The sequence below is a fragment of the Oryctolagus cuniculus genome, chromosome 4 (genome assembly GCF_964237555.1).
Source record: "Oryctolagus cuniculus chromosome 4, mOryCun1.1, whole genome shotgun sequence".
NCBI lineage: Eukaryota > Metazoa > Chordata > Mammalia > Lagomorpha > Leporidae > Oryctolagus > Oryctolagus cuniculus.
Genome location: NC_091435.1, coordinates 154,259,465 through 154,274,769, shown reverse-complemented (window position 1 = coordinate 154,274,769; position 15,305 = coordinate 154,259,465). Strand labels below are relative to the sequence as shown.

General features: G+C 40.1%; 1 long non-coding RNA gene across 1 annotated transcript in view; it reads right to left on the bottom strand.

Moving 5' to 3' along the window:
* Positions 1-994: 994 nt before the first annotated feature.
* The window catches only part of LOC103350357 (uncharacterized), a 38,863-nt gene continuing 24,552 nt past the window's right edge, over positions 995-15,305 (bottom strand). Inside the window, exons 3-4 of the long non-coding RNA XR_518354.4 lie at positions 3,612-3,683; positions 995-1,216 (exon numbers count right to left, since the gene is read on the bottom strand). This is a non-coding gene — a long non-coding RNA (uncharacterized lncRNA). The remainder of the gene's footprint in view (positions 1,217-3,611; positions 3,684-15,305) is intronic.

Below are 15,305 nucleotides of genomic sequence, written 5' to 3'. Positions count from 1 at the left end.
CCTGCCATCGGATCAGCGCGGTGCGCCGGCCGCAGCGCGCCGGCCGCGGCGGCCATTGGAGGGTGAACCAACGGCAAAAGGAAGACCTTTCTCTCTGTCTCTCTCTCTCACTGTCCACTCTGCCTGTCAAAAAAAAAAAAAAAAAAAAACTATGAGATCGTTAGCACCCTTCTCTCCGGCTCTCAGCACCCAGCACAACGAATAAAAATGACCCAAAGCAAGGTCTTCCCCAAAAACTGCCAGGGAGAGTGTCACATATTGAGGAATGAACATCAAAACAACACGAACTTCTCATTAACAGTACCAGAAGCAGGAAGAAGAGGGAATCACACCTTTAATATTTGGGAGAACAATGATTTTTGACATAAATGCTGTGCTCTGTCAAACTAGCAACCAAATTTCCTTAATGTGTTGTACAATGTGAATTAATGCTATAACTAGTACTCAAACAGTACTTTACACTTTCTGTGGGAGTGCAAAACTGTTGAAATCTTTACTTAATATATACTAAATTGATCTGTATATAAAGATAATTGAAAATTAATCTTGATGTGAATGGAATGGGAGAGGAAGTGGGAGATGGGAGGGTTGCGGGTGGGAGGGAAGTTATGGGGGGGGGGGAGCCACTATAATCCAAAAGCTGTACTTTGGAAATTTATATTTATTAAATGAAAGTTAAAAAAAGCTAAAAAACAAATTTAAGAATAGAATAAAAATACCAGAAATAAAAAGTGTTAAAGCATAGACCTCCTAGGACTCCTTGCTCTGAAGCTAGTTTAGGCTGTGCTTCACCAAAAGCCAGGAGAATGCTTGACCACAGTCACATACCTAGGACAGAGCACCTTGGCCAAGAGAGAGACGTAAGTTTCATTGGGTGAGGGTAATGGGAAGTCCCTAGATGACGGAGTGGTGGTCCTACAGAAAGACATATCTGGATTAGATAAAGATGATAGAATGTTTAGGAGGGAGACATAGAATCAGAGTAAGGTTGCTTTTTTTTTTTTAAAGATGTATTTATTTATTTGAAATCGGAGTTACAGAGAGAGAGGGAGTGGACTTCCATCTGCTGGTTCACTTCCCAAGTGGCCACAATGGCCCTGGCTGAGTCAGGCTGAAGCCAGGAGACAGGAGCTTCATCTGGATCTCCCACATGGGTGGCAGAGATCCAAGCACTTGGGCCATCTTCTGCTGCTTTTCCCAGGCCGTTAGCAGGGAGCTGGAACAGAAATGGAAGAGGTGAGATTCAAACTGGTGCCTATGTCGCCAGCACAGGTGGAAACCTTACCCACTGTACTATAAGGCTGGCCCTAATATTTTTTGTTTTAAATAAAAATAGAGAAAAGCATTGAGGCACAGTAGGTTAAGCAGCCACTTGGGATCCCAGCATTCCCTATCCGAGTGCCTAGGATCAAGCGCTGTCTCTGCTTCTCATTTGCTAATGTGTAACCTGGGAAGCACTAGGTTATAGTCCCAGAACTTGGGTCCCTGCCACCCACGTGGAAAACTAAAATGGAGTTCCTGGCTCCTGGCTTTGGCCTGGGACAGCCTTGGCTATTCTTGATACCCAGGGAGTGAATTAGCTGATCAGATTCTCTGTCTCTCCCTCCCTGTCCCTCCTTCCCTCCCCCTGCCCCCATGTGTGTGTGTGTGTGTGTGTGTGTCTGCCTTTCAAATAAATTTTTTTAAATTAGTAGATTAAAAATAGGTAACATACCTGACTCATTTGAATAGTGCAAAAAAGTATTATAGGCAGTAGTAATGTTTGAATTGTCAAGTTGGAAAAAAAAAAAACAGTGATCAGTGATATAGACATAAAACACAGAAAGAGCACAAACATTTGACACATTTATTCAATTAAGGAGAACAAACCTTGTACATGCAAGAAAACAAAATTATAGTTCATCTTTTGGTCTTATAGTGAAAAATCTTTAGGAAGACATTAAAATATAAACACTGAGAAAATGAATGCTGATTTGATTCCTCAATAATGGAGAAGGAAGCAAAGGCCTCAAATCCTCACCAGCATAATAGAAATTCAGTAAATAATGTTTAGAGTGGAAAACTCAGGAAATAGCTGTACACACATATTTGAAAAACATGAAATTAAATGCAAAACAACAACTCTTAAGAGTGGAAAGTGGGTTCCTTTGAGAGCAGATGTATTGGTAAGGATGGATAAAAGACTGCTGACTCTTGTTGTGAGCTTTGTGGTCAATTTGTCTTTAAAAATTATGAGGATACTTCAAAAAGTTCATAGAGGAATGGAATGAAAGAGGAGTTTATGTTGAAGCAAAAAAACTTGAAACCTATGCCTAGTTTTTCATAACATGCATTTTCATGAACTTTTTGAAGACCTCTCATGTACATAACAATAAAAAGCAAAACAAAAACCTTCCCTATACATTTTAAATTACCACCTGGCTCAATAATTTCTGTGTGTATCTAGACATAGAGAGAGGGAGGGAGGGAGAGAGAGGGGGGGGGAGAACAAAAGAGGGAGAGAGAGAAAGGGAGCATGTTAGTTCCAATCTGCTGGTGAACTCTCCAAATGCCCACAACAGCTGGGAGTCTGAAACAAGAACCAGAAACTCAATCGTGTCTCCCACATGAGTGGCAGGGACCTGATTATTTGGGTCATTACTGCTGCCTCACTGGCTTTGGACCACAGGTGAGTATCAAATAGCAGGTACTCCAATGCGGGAGGCAGGCATCCCAACCAGCACTTGAACCACCCTCAACAGTCTTAACCTTTACAATAAGGAGACTACACTAAGAATTAAGTTCCTTTCTGCTGGAGGTGATTGAAATGGAGCCCGAGAAAATTAAGAACATAGCAATTGCCCCACTCCACGGAATGAAGCTACTTTGCAGATGTTTAGTGAAGGCGGTGAGGTTGATATCCGGTATTAGCAAAGGGTGCAGCCATGTGGCGGAGCGCTAAGTAGAGAGAGGAGCCCACTGTGCCTCTGGATTGAAGAACTCCGCCTGGTGGCCTTGGTGAGAGAGGATTTTAGTGTGGTGCGGCAGAGGTGGGAGCACAATGCGTAGGTGAGGACACAATGAGGACAAGCTTCTTTTTAAGACATTTTGTAGGAAAGATAAGTAGGAAACAGAAGGGAATTTAAGGTCAAGGAACATAGTTTTGCATGTTTTGTTTGCTTGTGTATTTTTAAAATGGGAGAGGCTTGAGCTCATTTCTATGCTGAGGAGAGAAAAGACAAGAGTAGGAGATTCTGGAGAAAAGATAACAGAAGGTGGCATTTTAGGAAGCAGGAGGAGATAAAATCCAGGCTCAGGAGAGGTGGTTGGTTTTTTATTGGTTTCCAGTCGTGGAAAGATCTGGTAACCATTCACTGTTTCACATGGTTTCTTCTCTCTCATATTTTCTGCTTGAATTTTAAATGCTATTTCTTCAATTTCCTGCTCTCCACTTTCTATTAAATGTCATTATCAGTATTGAACAATGTCCACCAATGAAAGTATTTACTCGTGCCAACTAGGAAGACTTTATTTCTGTCCTACCACATTTTTTGTTTATGCTAACATTAAACAAAGTCCTTCATTTTTTTGCAATGCAACTAGCATAGAACCTAAAATAATTCCAGACTCACATTAGGTGCGGTAGGCCCCCGTATCTGTAGTTTCACATTCCATGGTTTCAGTTACCTGTGGCCTTCCTTGGGCTGAAAACATTAATAGAAATTTTCAGAAATAAATACATAAAATAAGAAATTCTGAAATTTTAGATTATGTACCGTCCTCATTAACATGTCAAAATGTCACGTCACCCCATTCTATGCTACCCAAGGCATAAATCCTCTCTTCGTCCACTGTATCCAAGCTGTATATGCTACTTTCCCGTTAGGCACTTAGGTATCTCAGTCATCAGATTGACTATCGTAGTATCACAATGCTTGTGTTCAAGCAACCTCTGTTTTAATTAACAATAGTCCCAAGGCATGCAGTAGTGATGTTGGCAATTCACATATGAAAAAGAGAAGCAGTGAAGTGCTTCCTGTAAGCGAAAAGGTGGAAATCCTTGACTTAATAAGGAAAGAGAAAAAAACCATATCCTGAGGTTGCTAACCTCTATAGTAAGCAACTGTTCATACCTGACTGTGGGTAATTTATAACTTAAACATTATTATAGGTATAGGTATGAAGGTATAGGAAAAAGACAGTCTATGAGCATACTTCATAAAGTGTTGGGAAAAACAGAATTTAAAGATATGCTTATTTCAGTGCAAAAAAAAAAAAAAAAAACCTGAAATCCACGTCTGGTTTCATAATATGCATTTCCCACAAAATTTTTGGAGATCCTTTGTATGCATGTTTAAGTACTGTCTACAGTCTCAGTCATCCACAGGGGATTGGAGAAGGGCTACTCTTACTTATAAAAGCTATTAGATGATGAAAAAGCTGGTAGCACACAGCCAGTAAAAAACCTCATCGGGAACAGGAGCTCTATTTATTAAGAAATCTGCATATATCTAGCCATTTGATTTTAAAATGTAATTTTTTTAAATTTCAGCAAAGATAAGGTGTTTACATTGTGGTCTACTATTGGCTAATTTCTATTGTAAGGGATAATCAAATTGGTAGTACATAATCCAATGACTTTTCTGCCTACCACCAACTTCCTACAATCCTTTTCTCAAGTTTCTGCTCACTCATAGTTAATATCATCTCTGAAAAATATAACCATAAAAATATTTTAAAGATGTTACCTCCAAAAGACTATGGATAGCTCCAAAATACTTACTTATTTTTCATACCATATTGATTTCTTTTTAAAAATATTTTTATTTTATTATTTATTTGAGAGGCAGCGAGACCACATGGGTCTCCCATGTGGGTGCAGGGGCCCAAGCACTTGAGCCATCTTCCACTGCTTTCCCAGGCCATAGCAGAGAGCTGGACCAGAAGTAGAGAAGCCAGGACTGGAACCAGAGGCCATATGGGATGCTGCACTGAAGGCAGAGGCTTAGTCTGCTATGCCACAGTGCAGGCCCCTTACCAGATCGTAAGAACAGGAAACAGCTCTCTGCTGTGGCCAGGGAGTGCAGTGGAGGATGGCCCAGGTGCTTGGGCCCTGCACCCCATGGGAGACCAGGAGAAGCACCTGGCTCCTGCCTTCGGATCAGCGCGGTGTGCCAGCCGCAGCGTGCCGGCCACGGCAGCCATTGGAGGGTGAACCAACGGCAAAAGGAAGACCTTTCTCTCTGTCTCTCTCTCTCACTGACCACTCTGCCTGTCAAAAAAATAAAAAAAAAAAAAGAACAGGAAACAAAATATGGGAGACAAATGGAACCAGATAATCCTACTCATGCATGGTACCATCTAAAGTTACTGCTGTGACTGTTTTGCCTTTAATGTGATGACCATTAGAAATTCACTAATAGACCTCTTAATATTCTCCTTTAATTAATAAGTCCATTCAAATACTAAAGCCTTGAAATCTCTATACAAGGTAGTCGTGGCTGAGTGGTTAAAGCAATGGACTTGAAATCTCTATATAGAATATTTCAGGAAGACTGCTACTCACTACATTTTGGAATTCAAAATCATAAGTAGCATTGGAATAGTCCAATGATCAGTCTTTGAAATGTTCAAAATAAACAGAAGATTTGTTTAGAAGGACAGTATAGCATATATACCATCCATCACCACTGTCCATTTCAGTTCAATCTAAAATATCACAAACATAGGCAGCATTCTTATCTCTGGGTCTGGACACAGCTTCAGAATCCTCAGCTAAAGACTACAGTTAACTGCTCCCAATTGACTGCAGCTAACATCCTTGGGCCCCTGCACCTGCGTGGGAGACCCAGTCAAAGCTCCTGGCTCCTGGCTTCAGATCGGTGCAGCTCTGGCCATTGCGGTCAACTAGGGAGTGAACCATCGGATGGAAGCTCGCTTTCTCTCTCTCTGTCTCCTCCCTCTCTGTAACTCTTTCAGATAAATCAATAAATCTTTTAAAAACATAATTTTCCTCACAAGCCTCAGAGAATTTGGAAGGTAAAGTTTCAAGGACAACTTTCAGTCAAGAATTACTAAACCCTCAAGGAAATTAACTCCATGGCATTAAGGTGATAATAAATACTAGCATAGAATCAGACACAGAATATGCAATAACTATGTGTCCTAACGTTCCAGAATAAAAAGAGGTTTGAAACTGTAATAGCAAGCAGATTTGCAAATAACCAAAGAGAACCTCAATAAATTAAAAATAAAACTGGAATTTTCTTTAATGAAAAGGGTCAAGGAAGAAATCATAGTACATACCTGAGATGAAGAATTTTACAACATTACCTATTAAAACCTGTGGAATTCAGCTATAGCAGTATTTAGAGGAAATGTAGTGTCTTAAATTCTTATGTTAGAAAATAAGAAGTTAAAAATTAATGCAAGAAGTTGACAAGTACAAAAAAAATTAAAGAAAGGAAATTAACAAACGAAGAGTGGAAAAATACAAAAGAGGAAAATCAATGAATTCTACAATGGAATGCATTGAAGAAACCAAAAAGTTGTGATTTGTAATTTTAATGAAGTGTGAACATCTGTTTGACTTAGTAAAAAGCAAAGCTTAAATTTTATCAGAAATGAAAATGAAGTCATATCTACCCATATTGAAAATATTTAAATGATAATCCTAAGCGTAGAAACACAAAAAATAACACAAATTTCTAGTAAAAACAATTGGTACAGAATAATTGAAAAATCTAAATAGTCCCGACAGTTGAAGGACTGAATTAATAGTTTACAATATTCTTATGAAGTAACTCTAGTCCCAGGGTTGCTTTCATGGAGGTTTAATTTGCATAAAGTAAAATTCATAATTTTAGATACACAGTTCAATGAGTTTTGACAAGCATAGTCAGTTGTTTTTAAAGGCAGTTGAATCTTTTTAAAAATTTATTTATTTATTTGAAAGGCAGAGTTACAGAGAGAGAGAAGCAGAAAGCAGAGACAGAGAGAAATCTTCCATCCACTAATTTACTACCCAAATGGCTGAAATGGCTGGAGCTGGGCCGATCTGAAGCCAGGAGTCAGGAGTTTTTCTGGGTCTCCCACGTGCATAAATACAGGGGCCCAAGCACTTGAGCTATCCTCTGTTGCTTTTCCAGGCGCATTAGCAGGGAGCTAGATCAGAAGCAGAACAGCCAGGACTCAAACGAACGTCCATATGGGATGCTGGCACCAGGCAGCAGCTTCACCTGCCATGCCACAGCCCTGGCAACTGTGTATATAGTTGTGTAACCATCACCACAATCCAGATATCACCCCAAAAGTTTCATTATGTGCCTTTGTAGTCCACCTCTTGATACCCACTAACTTGATTTGTGAACCAGGAATTTTCTTTTCCAAAATGTCTTGTAAATGAAATCATACAATATATAGCAATTTATCTGACCTTTTGTCACATAGCATAAAGGTTTGCCCATCCTGTGTAAATCAGTGGTCTATTTCTTTTTAATGTTGAGTGTGCCATTCTATGAATGCACACTTTGTTTATCCATGCACACTGGTTGATGAACAATTGGTTTGTTTCCAGGTTGTTTTTTTTTTTTTTTTTTTTGGCAATTATGAGTAAAGTTTCAATAGCTAGTCTCTGAGAGCTTTTTGTGTAGACATGTTGTAATTTCTCTTGGGTAAATACTTAGCATTGGGATTGATGGATTATATGAGAAGTCTATGTTAAACTTTGTAATAAATTGCTATAGTGTTGCTCAAAGTGACCAATGCAATTTGCATTCCTACTAGCCTTTCTGTCTCCCCACATCCTTGAAAGCATTGCATAAGTCATTAAAATTTTTTTCTTTTTACCTACTCTAGTAGGTATGCATTGGCTATTCTCACATTATTTTATTGATGAATTCTATTAAAAATCAACAAACAAGTAATGCAAACAATCACAAAATCTTCTGCAGAAGGAATGAATGAAATCACACTCTAGTTCATTTCATGAGGGTAAAATGACCTTAATGCCGAAACATGATGAGCACAGAACATGTAAATAAAATTGCATGCCCAACTGGATGGAGATGAAAATATTGTACTTAAAATACTAGCAAACCAAATCCAGCAATATATAAAGAGATGAAACACATGTTCTTTCCCAAGTTAAGGTTGGCCCAAGCTTGTAAGGTGTTTTAACATTAGAAAATCGTTGTATACAAATCATTCCAATAAACAAAGAAAAAAGTGCATAAACGTATCAATGACATTTAGAAAAGCCTTGCCAAAACTGGAATTCATTTATATTTAGAAAACACTCTTTTAGCAAACGTAGGCTAAAAATAACCATTTTTACGTTTTCTACCAAGATATGTACAGCCTACATACTTAATGGCAACCATTGTTGCGGGCATTCTCTTCAAGATTTGGAATAAGACAAGCGTGCAGGCTATCAGTGCTTCTGGGATTGTAGTTAGCAAAGTAAGTGGGAAAGGGAAGAAAAAACAAGAATAAGAGGAAGACAGAATGTACACTTGAGTAGTTTTTCACGATGCGTTAGTGGGCAAACGGAATGTCTCATTCTCACAGTCCAGGATTTTGTAGCAAAACAATAGAAACCTGGGCAAGTTCCTGACACCAGCAACTGTACTGAGGAAGCGGTGATGAGTGACAGATAACACTAGGCTGAGGGTTTCTCTGTCCTTTTTTTAACCCCCTATAGCCATCCCAGCCTGACTGCTGCACTGTTATTGATTATGAGGCATTCAGCAGGCTGCAGGCAGGAATTCATAGATTGGGCTACAAAGATAAGTTATAAAGACAAGGAAAATCTTGGGCTGAAAAAGATAAAGAGGGGCAGGTGCTGTGGTGTAGTGGGTAAAGGTGCCGCCTGCAGCACAGGCATCCCATATGGACACCAGTTCAAGTGCTGGCTGCTCCACTTCTGATCCAGCTCTCTGCTGTGGCCTGGAAAAGCAGTAGAAGACGGCCCAAGTGTTTGGGCCCCTGCACCCATGTGGGAGACCCGGAAGAAGCTCCTGGCTCCCGGCTTCAGAGCGGAGCAGCTCTGGCCCTTGCAGCCAATTGGAGCATGAACAAGCAGATGGAAAATCTCTCTCTCTCTCTCTTTCTCTCTGCCTTTCAAATAAATAAATAAATCTTAAAAAAGAAAAGAAAAGAAAAAGATGAAGAGAGGAGGGTTTTGGTGTTTGCTGCTCCTTGGTTATTTTTGTGTAATACCTTGGCATTCCTGAAGATCTTAGAAAAGAAGTAAGGTCCAACTATAACTATAGAATCTTTAAAAATCGACATTTATTTAATATACCATAGAAAATACCACTTTGTAAAGCTACCCAGTTTTATCAGTTAGGTTAGGATATTGGAAAGATTCTCAATTTCTAAAATGACTTTACCCTCCAATCAAAATCCACAATTTTAGAGTCTGATAAGTATACATGTCACTATAAGGACAAGGGACTAGCAACAGCCTGTACTTGGGTCCTGCCACCCACATGGGATACCCTGGATGGAGTTCCTGGCTCCTGGCTTTGGCCTGGCCCACCCCTGGCAATGATCCAGCAGATAGAAGATAGCTTGTCTCTCTTTCTCTCTCCCCCTCCTCTTTCCTTTCCAATAAATAAAAATCAAATACATACAAATTTCAAAAGAATGCCAGTGATAAGTTCTATGAATGAAAATTTAACAGTAAGCAGGGGTGCTGGGAGAGGACAGAGGTGGAGTTTAAGACTTCCCGAGTGTTTTCAAGGAAAGTTTCACTGACAAGATGAAATTTGGGCAAGCTCTGAAGAAGACGTTACGTAGTACATTCCAGAAAACAATCAAGTATTGGGGCAACTAGACACCAGGCAGCCCAGCCCTGCGAAGTTGACAGTGTAACTGTGCATTTTGACACAGCTGTAATCCAGTCACTTGCCCTGCAAGGCATTGAAATGGAATCCCTTTCACCGCTGTACTGCCACTCTCAACCCTCAGCGCTGCAGCACACAGTAAGCAGTGCTTGGGATTAGGTTTGGAACGTGGCGTAAGACTGGCAGAGTGGATAATGTAACTGGGAAGTGGGGAATATACTGCATTTGGCACTATGCTCATTTACTAGATCTTGTCCTGCATTGGACATATTATGTGCATCTCCTTCAGCTTTTTGCAAACACACTGTTGGAAATAGGTATGTGAAAGAAAAATCATTTAAGGGACAAAACAGTAAGAAGCTAGGGCTGAAGTCATAATGTGTTTGCATGGAGATATGTGCACACATTTCCACTCACTGGCTTGGACCTATCCAATTCCTTCCATGAAGCAGGCTGTTTTAGTTTGGGTTTTCCTACAAGCAGGCCTGGAGATAGGATTCACACACAACTGATTTACTAGGGAGATGATTCCCGAAAAGTACAGTATAAAGCCAGTAAAATGCTTCAGTACAAGTTCCCACTGGATCCACCAGCACTTCAACTCACTGGGAAACTCCGGGAGCCAATGTGCAGTGCAGCCTCAGAGCCTCTTATCCAAGGGACAAAGGATCTAGGGTACTAACCCACCAAGTCCTATCAGTCATTGGTCGAGGGACACTCAAAGAAACACTGATTCCCATGTGTTTATGGCTACCCAACATTCTCCTGCAGTGGTTTCCATCAAAGTACTCATGTGAGTAGTTACAGATGTTGGCAGTTAGATGTCATATGATGAGCTCAGAAATATGTTGAGGGTATATGGGTATCCATAGCTTCTTATATACCATTCAAGAGAAAAGACCCTAGATTGAAACATTAGTCACTCTGAATCCTTAACTGAGAATGTAATGGGGAGTGGTTACTGGGGATTATAATGAGACTAAGAAGAGTTGGCCTTGGTATTCATTAAGATGCTGTACACTGGGAAGACAGATAAATAAATAACTTCAGAAATAAATAATTGTGTGTGATGAACGCTAAATAGAAGAAGATGCTAAAGTGGTATAGCATAAGGCAGTGCCCTCCAGCCTTAGAAAATCAAGGAAAACTGCTCCCCCCCCCCCCACACACACATAGCTCATAAAGGGAGATAGAATGAGTAGAAATTCATTCAGCAATTAGGAGAAGGGAGGGAAATAAGAGGTAAGCAGAGTGCAACTTCTTTCTCTAACCACTGGGATAAAATAGGACAATAACATTAATTTAGAGAAATGACAAAAATATAATGTGATTTTGTTTGTTCACTTTTAACATAACAATAAAGAAGAATTCCTCCTACCTAATTCCCATGGTCACCTAACATCTTCTACCTGCAAAGGATTAGCTATCTGTCACCTTCTGCAGGTGGGCAGAAAACAGTGAGAGTAGTGTGATGCACTCTGCCAACAATAAACTTTAACATCTTACAGAACCTCAAATGACTCCTCAGAGAACTCTGTTAAGACAGCCTAAAAGATAAGAGCCATAAACATTCTAGTGCCTTCGAAACATGAGAGTACTTCAAAATGTTCATGGAAACACAAAATTAAAAGACAGAAACAATATAAATTATATTACCCCACATGAACTCCATCCAGGTCAAAACAGTTTTGTAAGCTATGATGCCAGATAATTAGGCCATCCCTAAAGAACTGCAGCTCCTGGAGAATTTAACCATCTCCACGTAGCCTTTTTCTGCACCAACAGCTGAAGAAAATAGGTGCCCTCTACAGACTTTTTGAGAGTAGGAAATGAAAAGAAGTCAAAAGGAGTCAAATTAGGACATTGAGATGGTATTCCATGGTTGCTCTTGCAAAATTATACTGTTTGTTGTTGTTGTTGTTGTTGTTGTTGTTTGTCCAATCATTTAAAGGGCAGAAAGACAGATACAAGCAGGGAGGCAGACAGAGATTTCCCATCTTCTGGATCACTCTCTAAATGCCTGCAATAGCTGGGGCGGGGCCAGGCTGAAGCCAGTAGCCCAGGATCTATGTAGCTGTCCCATGTTGGTGGGCATATACCCAACCACTTGAGTCATCACCTGTTGCTATCCAGGATGCACATTTTCAGAAAGCTGAAATCAAGAGTGGAGCCAGGACTCAAATCCAGGCACTCCAAAATGGAACATGGGTGTCGCTCCCCGTCTTCGTGGAGGAACGACACAGGACCCTGCGCTGTTCTTTTGTCTGCTTGGCCCTCCCTGGGTTTGCTGCTGGTTCTTCCCGGGTTGGCTACCGTCCCTTCCACCTCCGTGGAAGGGCAGTTCCCCCTGCCACATTCCCCACTTCCGCGGGGGAGCGGCACACCGCCGGCCGGCTCTCTCGGGGGCTGCACAGGTGTTCCTTCAGATAGATGTTCCCCTTAGATGTTCCTGGCGCATGTTGTCTCTCTCCTCCTTTATAGTCCTCCTCCACCAATCCCAACTCGGCTGCCCACACGCCGAGTACGCTGCTCTCCTCCAATCAGGAGCAGGATCAGCTCCTGGAGGTCATCACTCAAGTTGGCAAGAGGCAGCTGCGTAGAAGCTGTTTTCTCCTCTCCCAGCACCATATTGTGGGAGAGCAGATGCATAGAATAAGTCTTAATTCCAGTAACTCAGTCCAGTCCGGGTTGCTCCCCACACATGGGCATCCCAAGGAGCATCTTTTTTTTTTTAACTTTTATTTAATGAATATAAATTTCCAAAGTACAGCTTATGGATTACAATGGCTCCCCCCCCCATAACTTCCCTCCCACCCGCAACCCTCCCCTTTCCCTCTCCCTCCCCCCTTCCATTCACATCAAGATTCATTTTCAATTCTCTTTATATACAGAAGATCAGTTTAGCATATATTAAGTAAAGATTTCAACAGTTTGCACCCACACAGAAACACAAAGTGAAGAATACTGTTTGAGTACTAGTTATAGCATTAAATCACAATGTACAGCACATTAAGGATAGAGATCCTACGTGAGGAGTAAGTGCACAGTGACTCCTGTTGTTCACTTAACAAATTGACACTCTTGTTTATGGCATCAGTAATCACCCTAGGCTCTTGTCATGAGTTGCCAAGGCTATGGAAACCTTTTGAGCTCACTGACTCTGATCATATTTAGACAAGGTCATAGTAAAAGTGGAAGTTCTCTCCTCCCTTCAGAGAAAGGTATCTCCTTCTTTGATGACCTGTTCTTTCCACTGGGATCTCACTCACGGAGATCTTTCATTTAGGTCATTTTTTTTTTTTTTTTTTTTTTGCCAGAGTGTCTTGGCTTTCCATGCCTGAAATACTCTCATGGGCTTTTCAGCCGGATCCGCATGCTTTAAGGGCTGATTCTGAGGCCAGAGTGCTGTTTAGGACATCTGCCATTCTATGAGTCTGCTGTGTATCTTGCTTCCCATGTTGGATCGTTCTTTCCCTTTTTTTATTCTATCAGCTAGTATTTGCAGACACTAGTCTTGTTTATGCCAAGGAGCATCTTGCTCACTGTGCCAAACACCCAGTCCTGACCTTTTTGATGAAAGAAATGAACAGGAGCACTGTCGCTGTGATGAAGAACTCTAAGGAAGCTTTCCGTGCTGTTTTTCTCCCAAAGTTTTGGCTAACTTTCTCTGAACAGTCTCCTAATACACTAAAGTTATCATTGTGTGGCCCTTCAGAAAGTCAACAAACCAAATAAATGCCGTGGGCATTGAGAAACACTGTTACGAAGACCTTTGCTCTGGAATGGTCTACTTTTGCTTTGATTGGACCACTTTCACCTCTTGGAAGCCATTGCTTTGGCGGTGCCTTGTTTTCAGGATTGTACTGTACAGCCATGTTTCATCTCCTGTCACAATTTTACAAAGAAATGCATCAGGATATTTATCCCACTTGTTAAAATTTCCATTAAAAGTTCTACTCTTGTCGGCAACGGATCTGGGTGCAATAGTTTTGGCATCTATCATGTGGAAAGTTTGCTTTACTATTTTACAGTCAGAATTATGTAAACTGAATCAACTGAGATGTCTATTATATTGTTTCTGCTGTTAAATATTCATCTTCTTCAATTAGGGCATGAATAAGATTAAGTTTTTGATGAAAATTGATTCTGCTGTGGACTTCATCTTCAACATCATCTTGTCCCTTCTTGACATGAGTTGTTCATTCATAAACTGCTGATTTCTTTGGGGCACAGTACAATAAAGCTTTTGGAAAACATCAGTGATATCACAACTCAACCCTCACCACTAGCGTTTGTTTTCTTTAAATATTTATTTTACTTACTGAAAGACCGAGTGACAGAGACAAGGAAGGAGAGGGGAGAAAGAGAGATCTTCTGTCTGCTGGTTCACTACTCAAATGGCCACAAGGGCAGGGGCTGGGTCAAGCTGAAGCACTTGGGCCATGTTCAGCTGCTTTTCCAGGCACATTAGCAGGGAGCTGGATTGGAAGCAGAGCAGCCAGATTTCACACGGGTGCCCATTATGGGATGCAGTCATCACAGGCAGCAATTATCTTGCTGCACCAAAATGCTTGCACCATACCATCAATTTCTGATGTTTGTTCTTGCTTCAACATTTGTAGCAATACGTTGCTCTGACGGGCTCTTTTCAAACAGATGCCTTACCTTCCTTAGCGCCTCAAACTAGACCTCTTTGGACATGTCATAGTAAGTTAGTATGAGTTCATTTTAATGCCTAATACTTGAAATCTTCAATAGTTTTTTCATAATATGTATTTTCCATAAATGTTTTGAAGACTCCTCCTACAAAATCACTGTAGGTGTTTAACAGCATTGCGCGAATCATCTCTTTACTAGTGCTGTTCTGAACTAAGTTTAGTTTGTACTTTAGTTGATAAAACAGATATAAAATATTTATACCTAGGGATATGTGACTTCCATCTTTAATTTAACAACAAATTCACCCAGGCACTTAGGAGTAAATACTAATGCTAACCAAGAAACCTAATCATTTAAATTTCATTTTAATTGTTAGGAATGGAAAGTAATTGTTACTATAAATGTTTGGTTAATCTATCAGAAATATTTCAAATATTTGGATGAGTATTTTATGCGATATATTAAAATATTAATGATACTTAATGGTTTCTTGAGTAGACACTACATTACTTTATTCATGTCCTGTCTTAATGGCTACAATTCGTGTATCATATAATTGTTACTTTTGTTTGTTAAATTTAGTTTAGCAATAAAAATTCATTATTATTAATACAACTTCTATGTTTCATCTACTATCTTTGAGTTTCAGTATCAGAGTGATAAAGATCCTCAGCAGCATTATAACAATTTTAACTACTAATTTCATTATTAGTTTCATTTGTGTTTTTAAGGTACACTAGTAAAATTGACTCTCAATAATGCTATACATTTTTAACCTAAAATTTGCCATACAAACTTCATATTCTGCAGAATATTGGT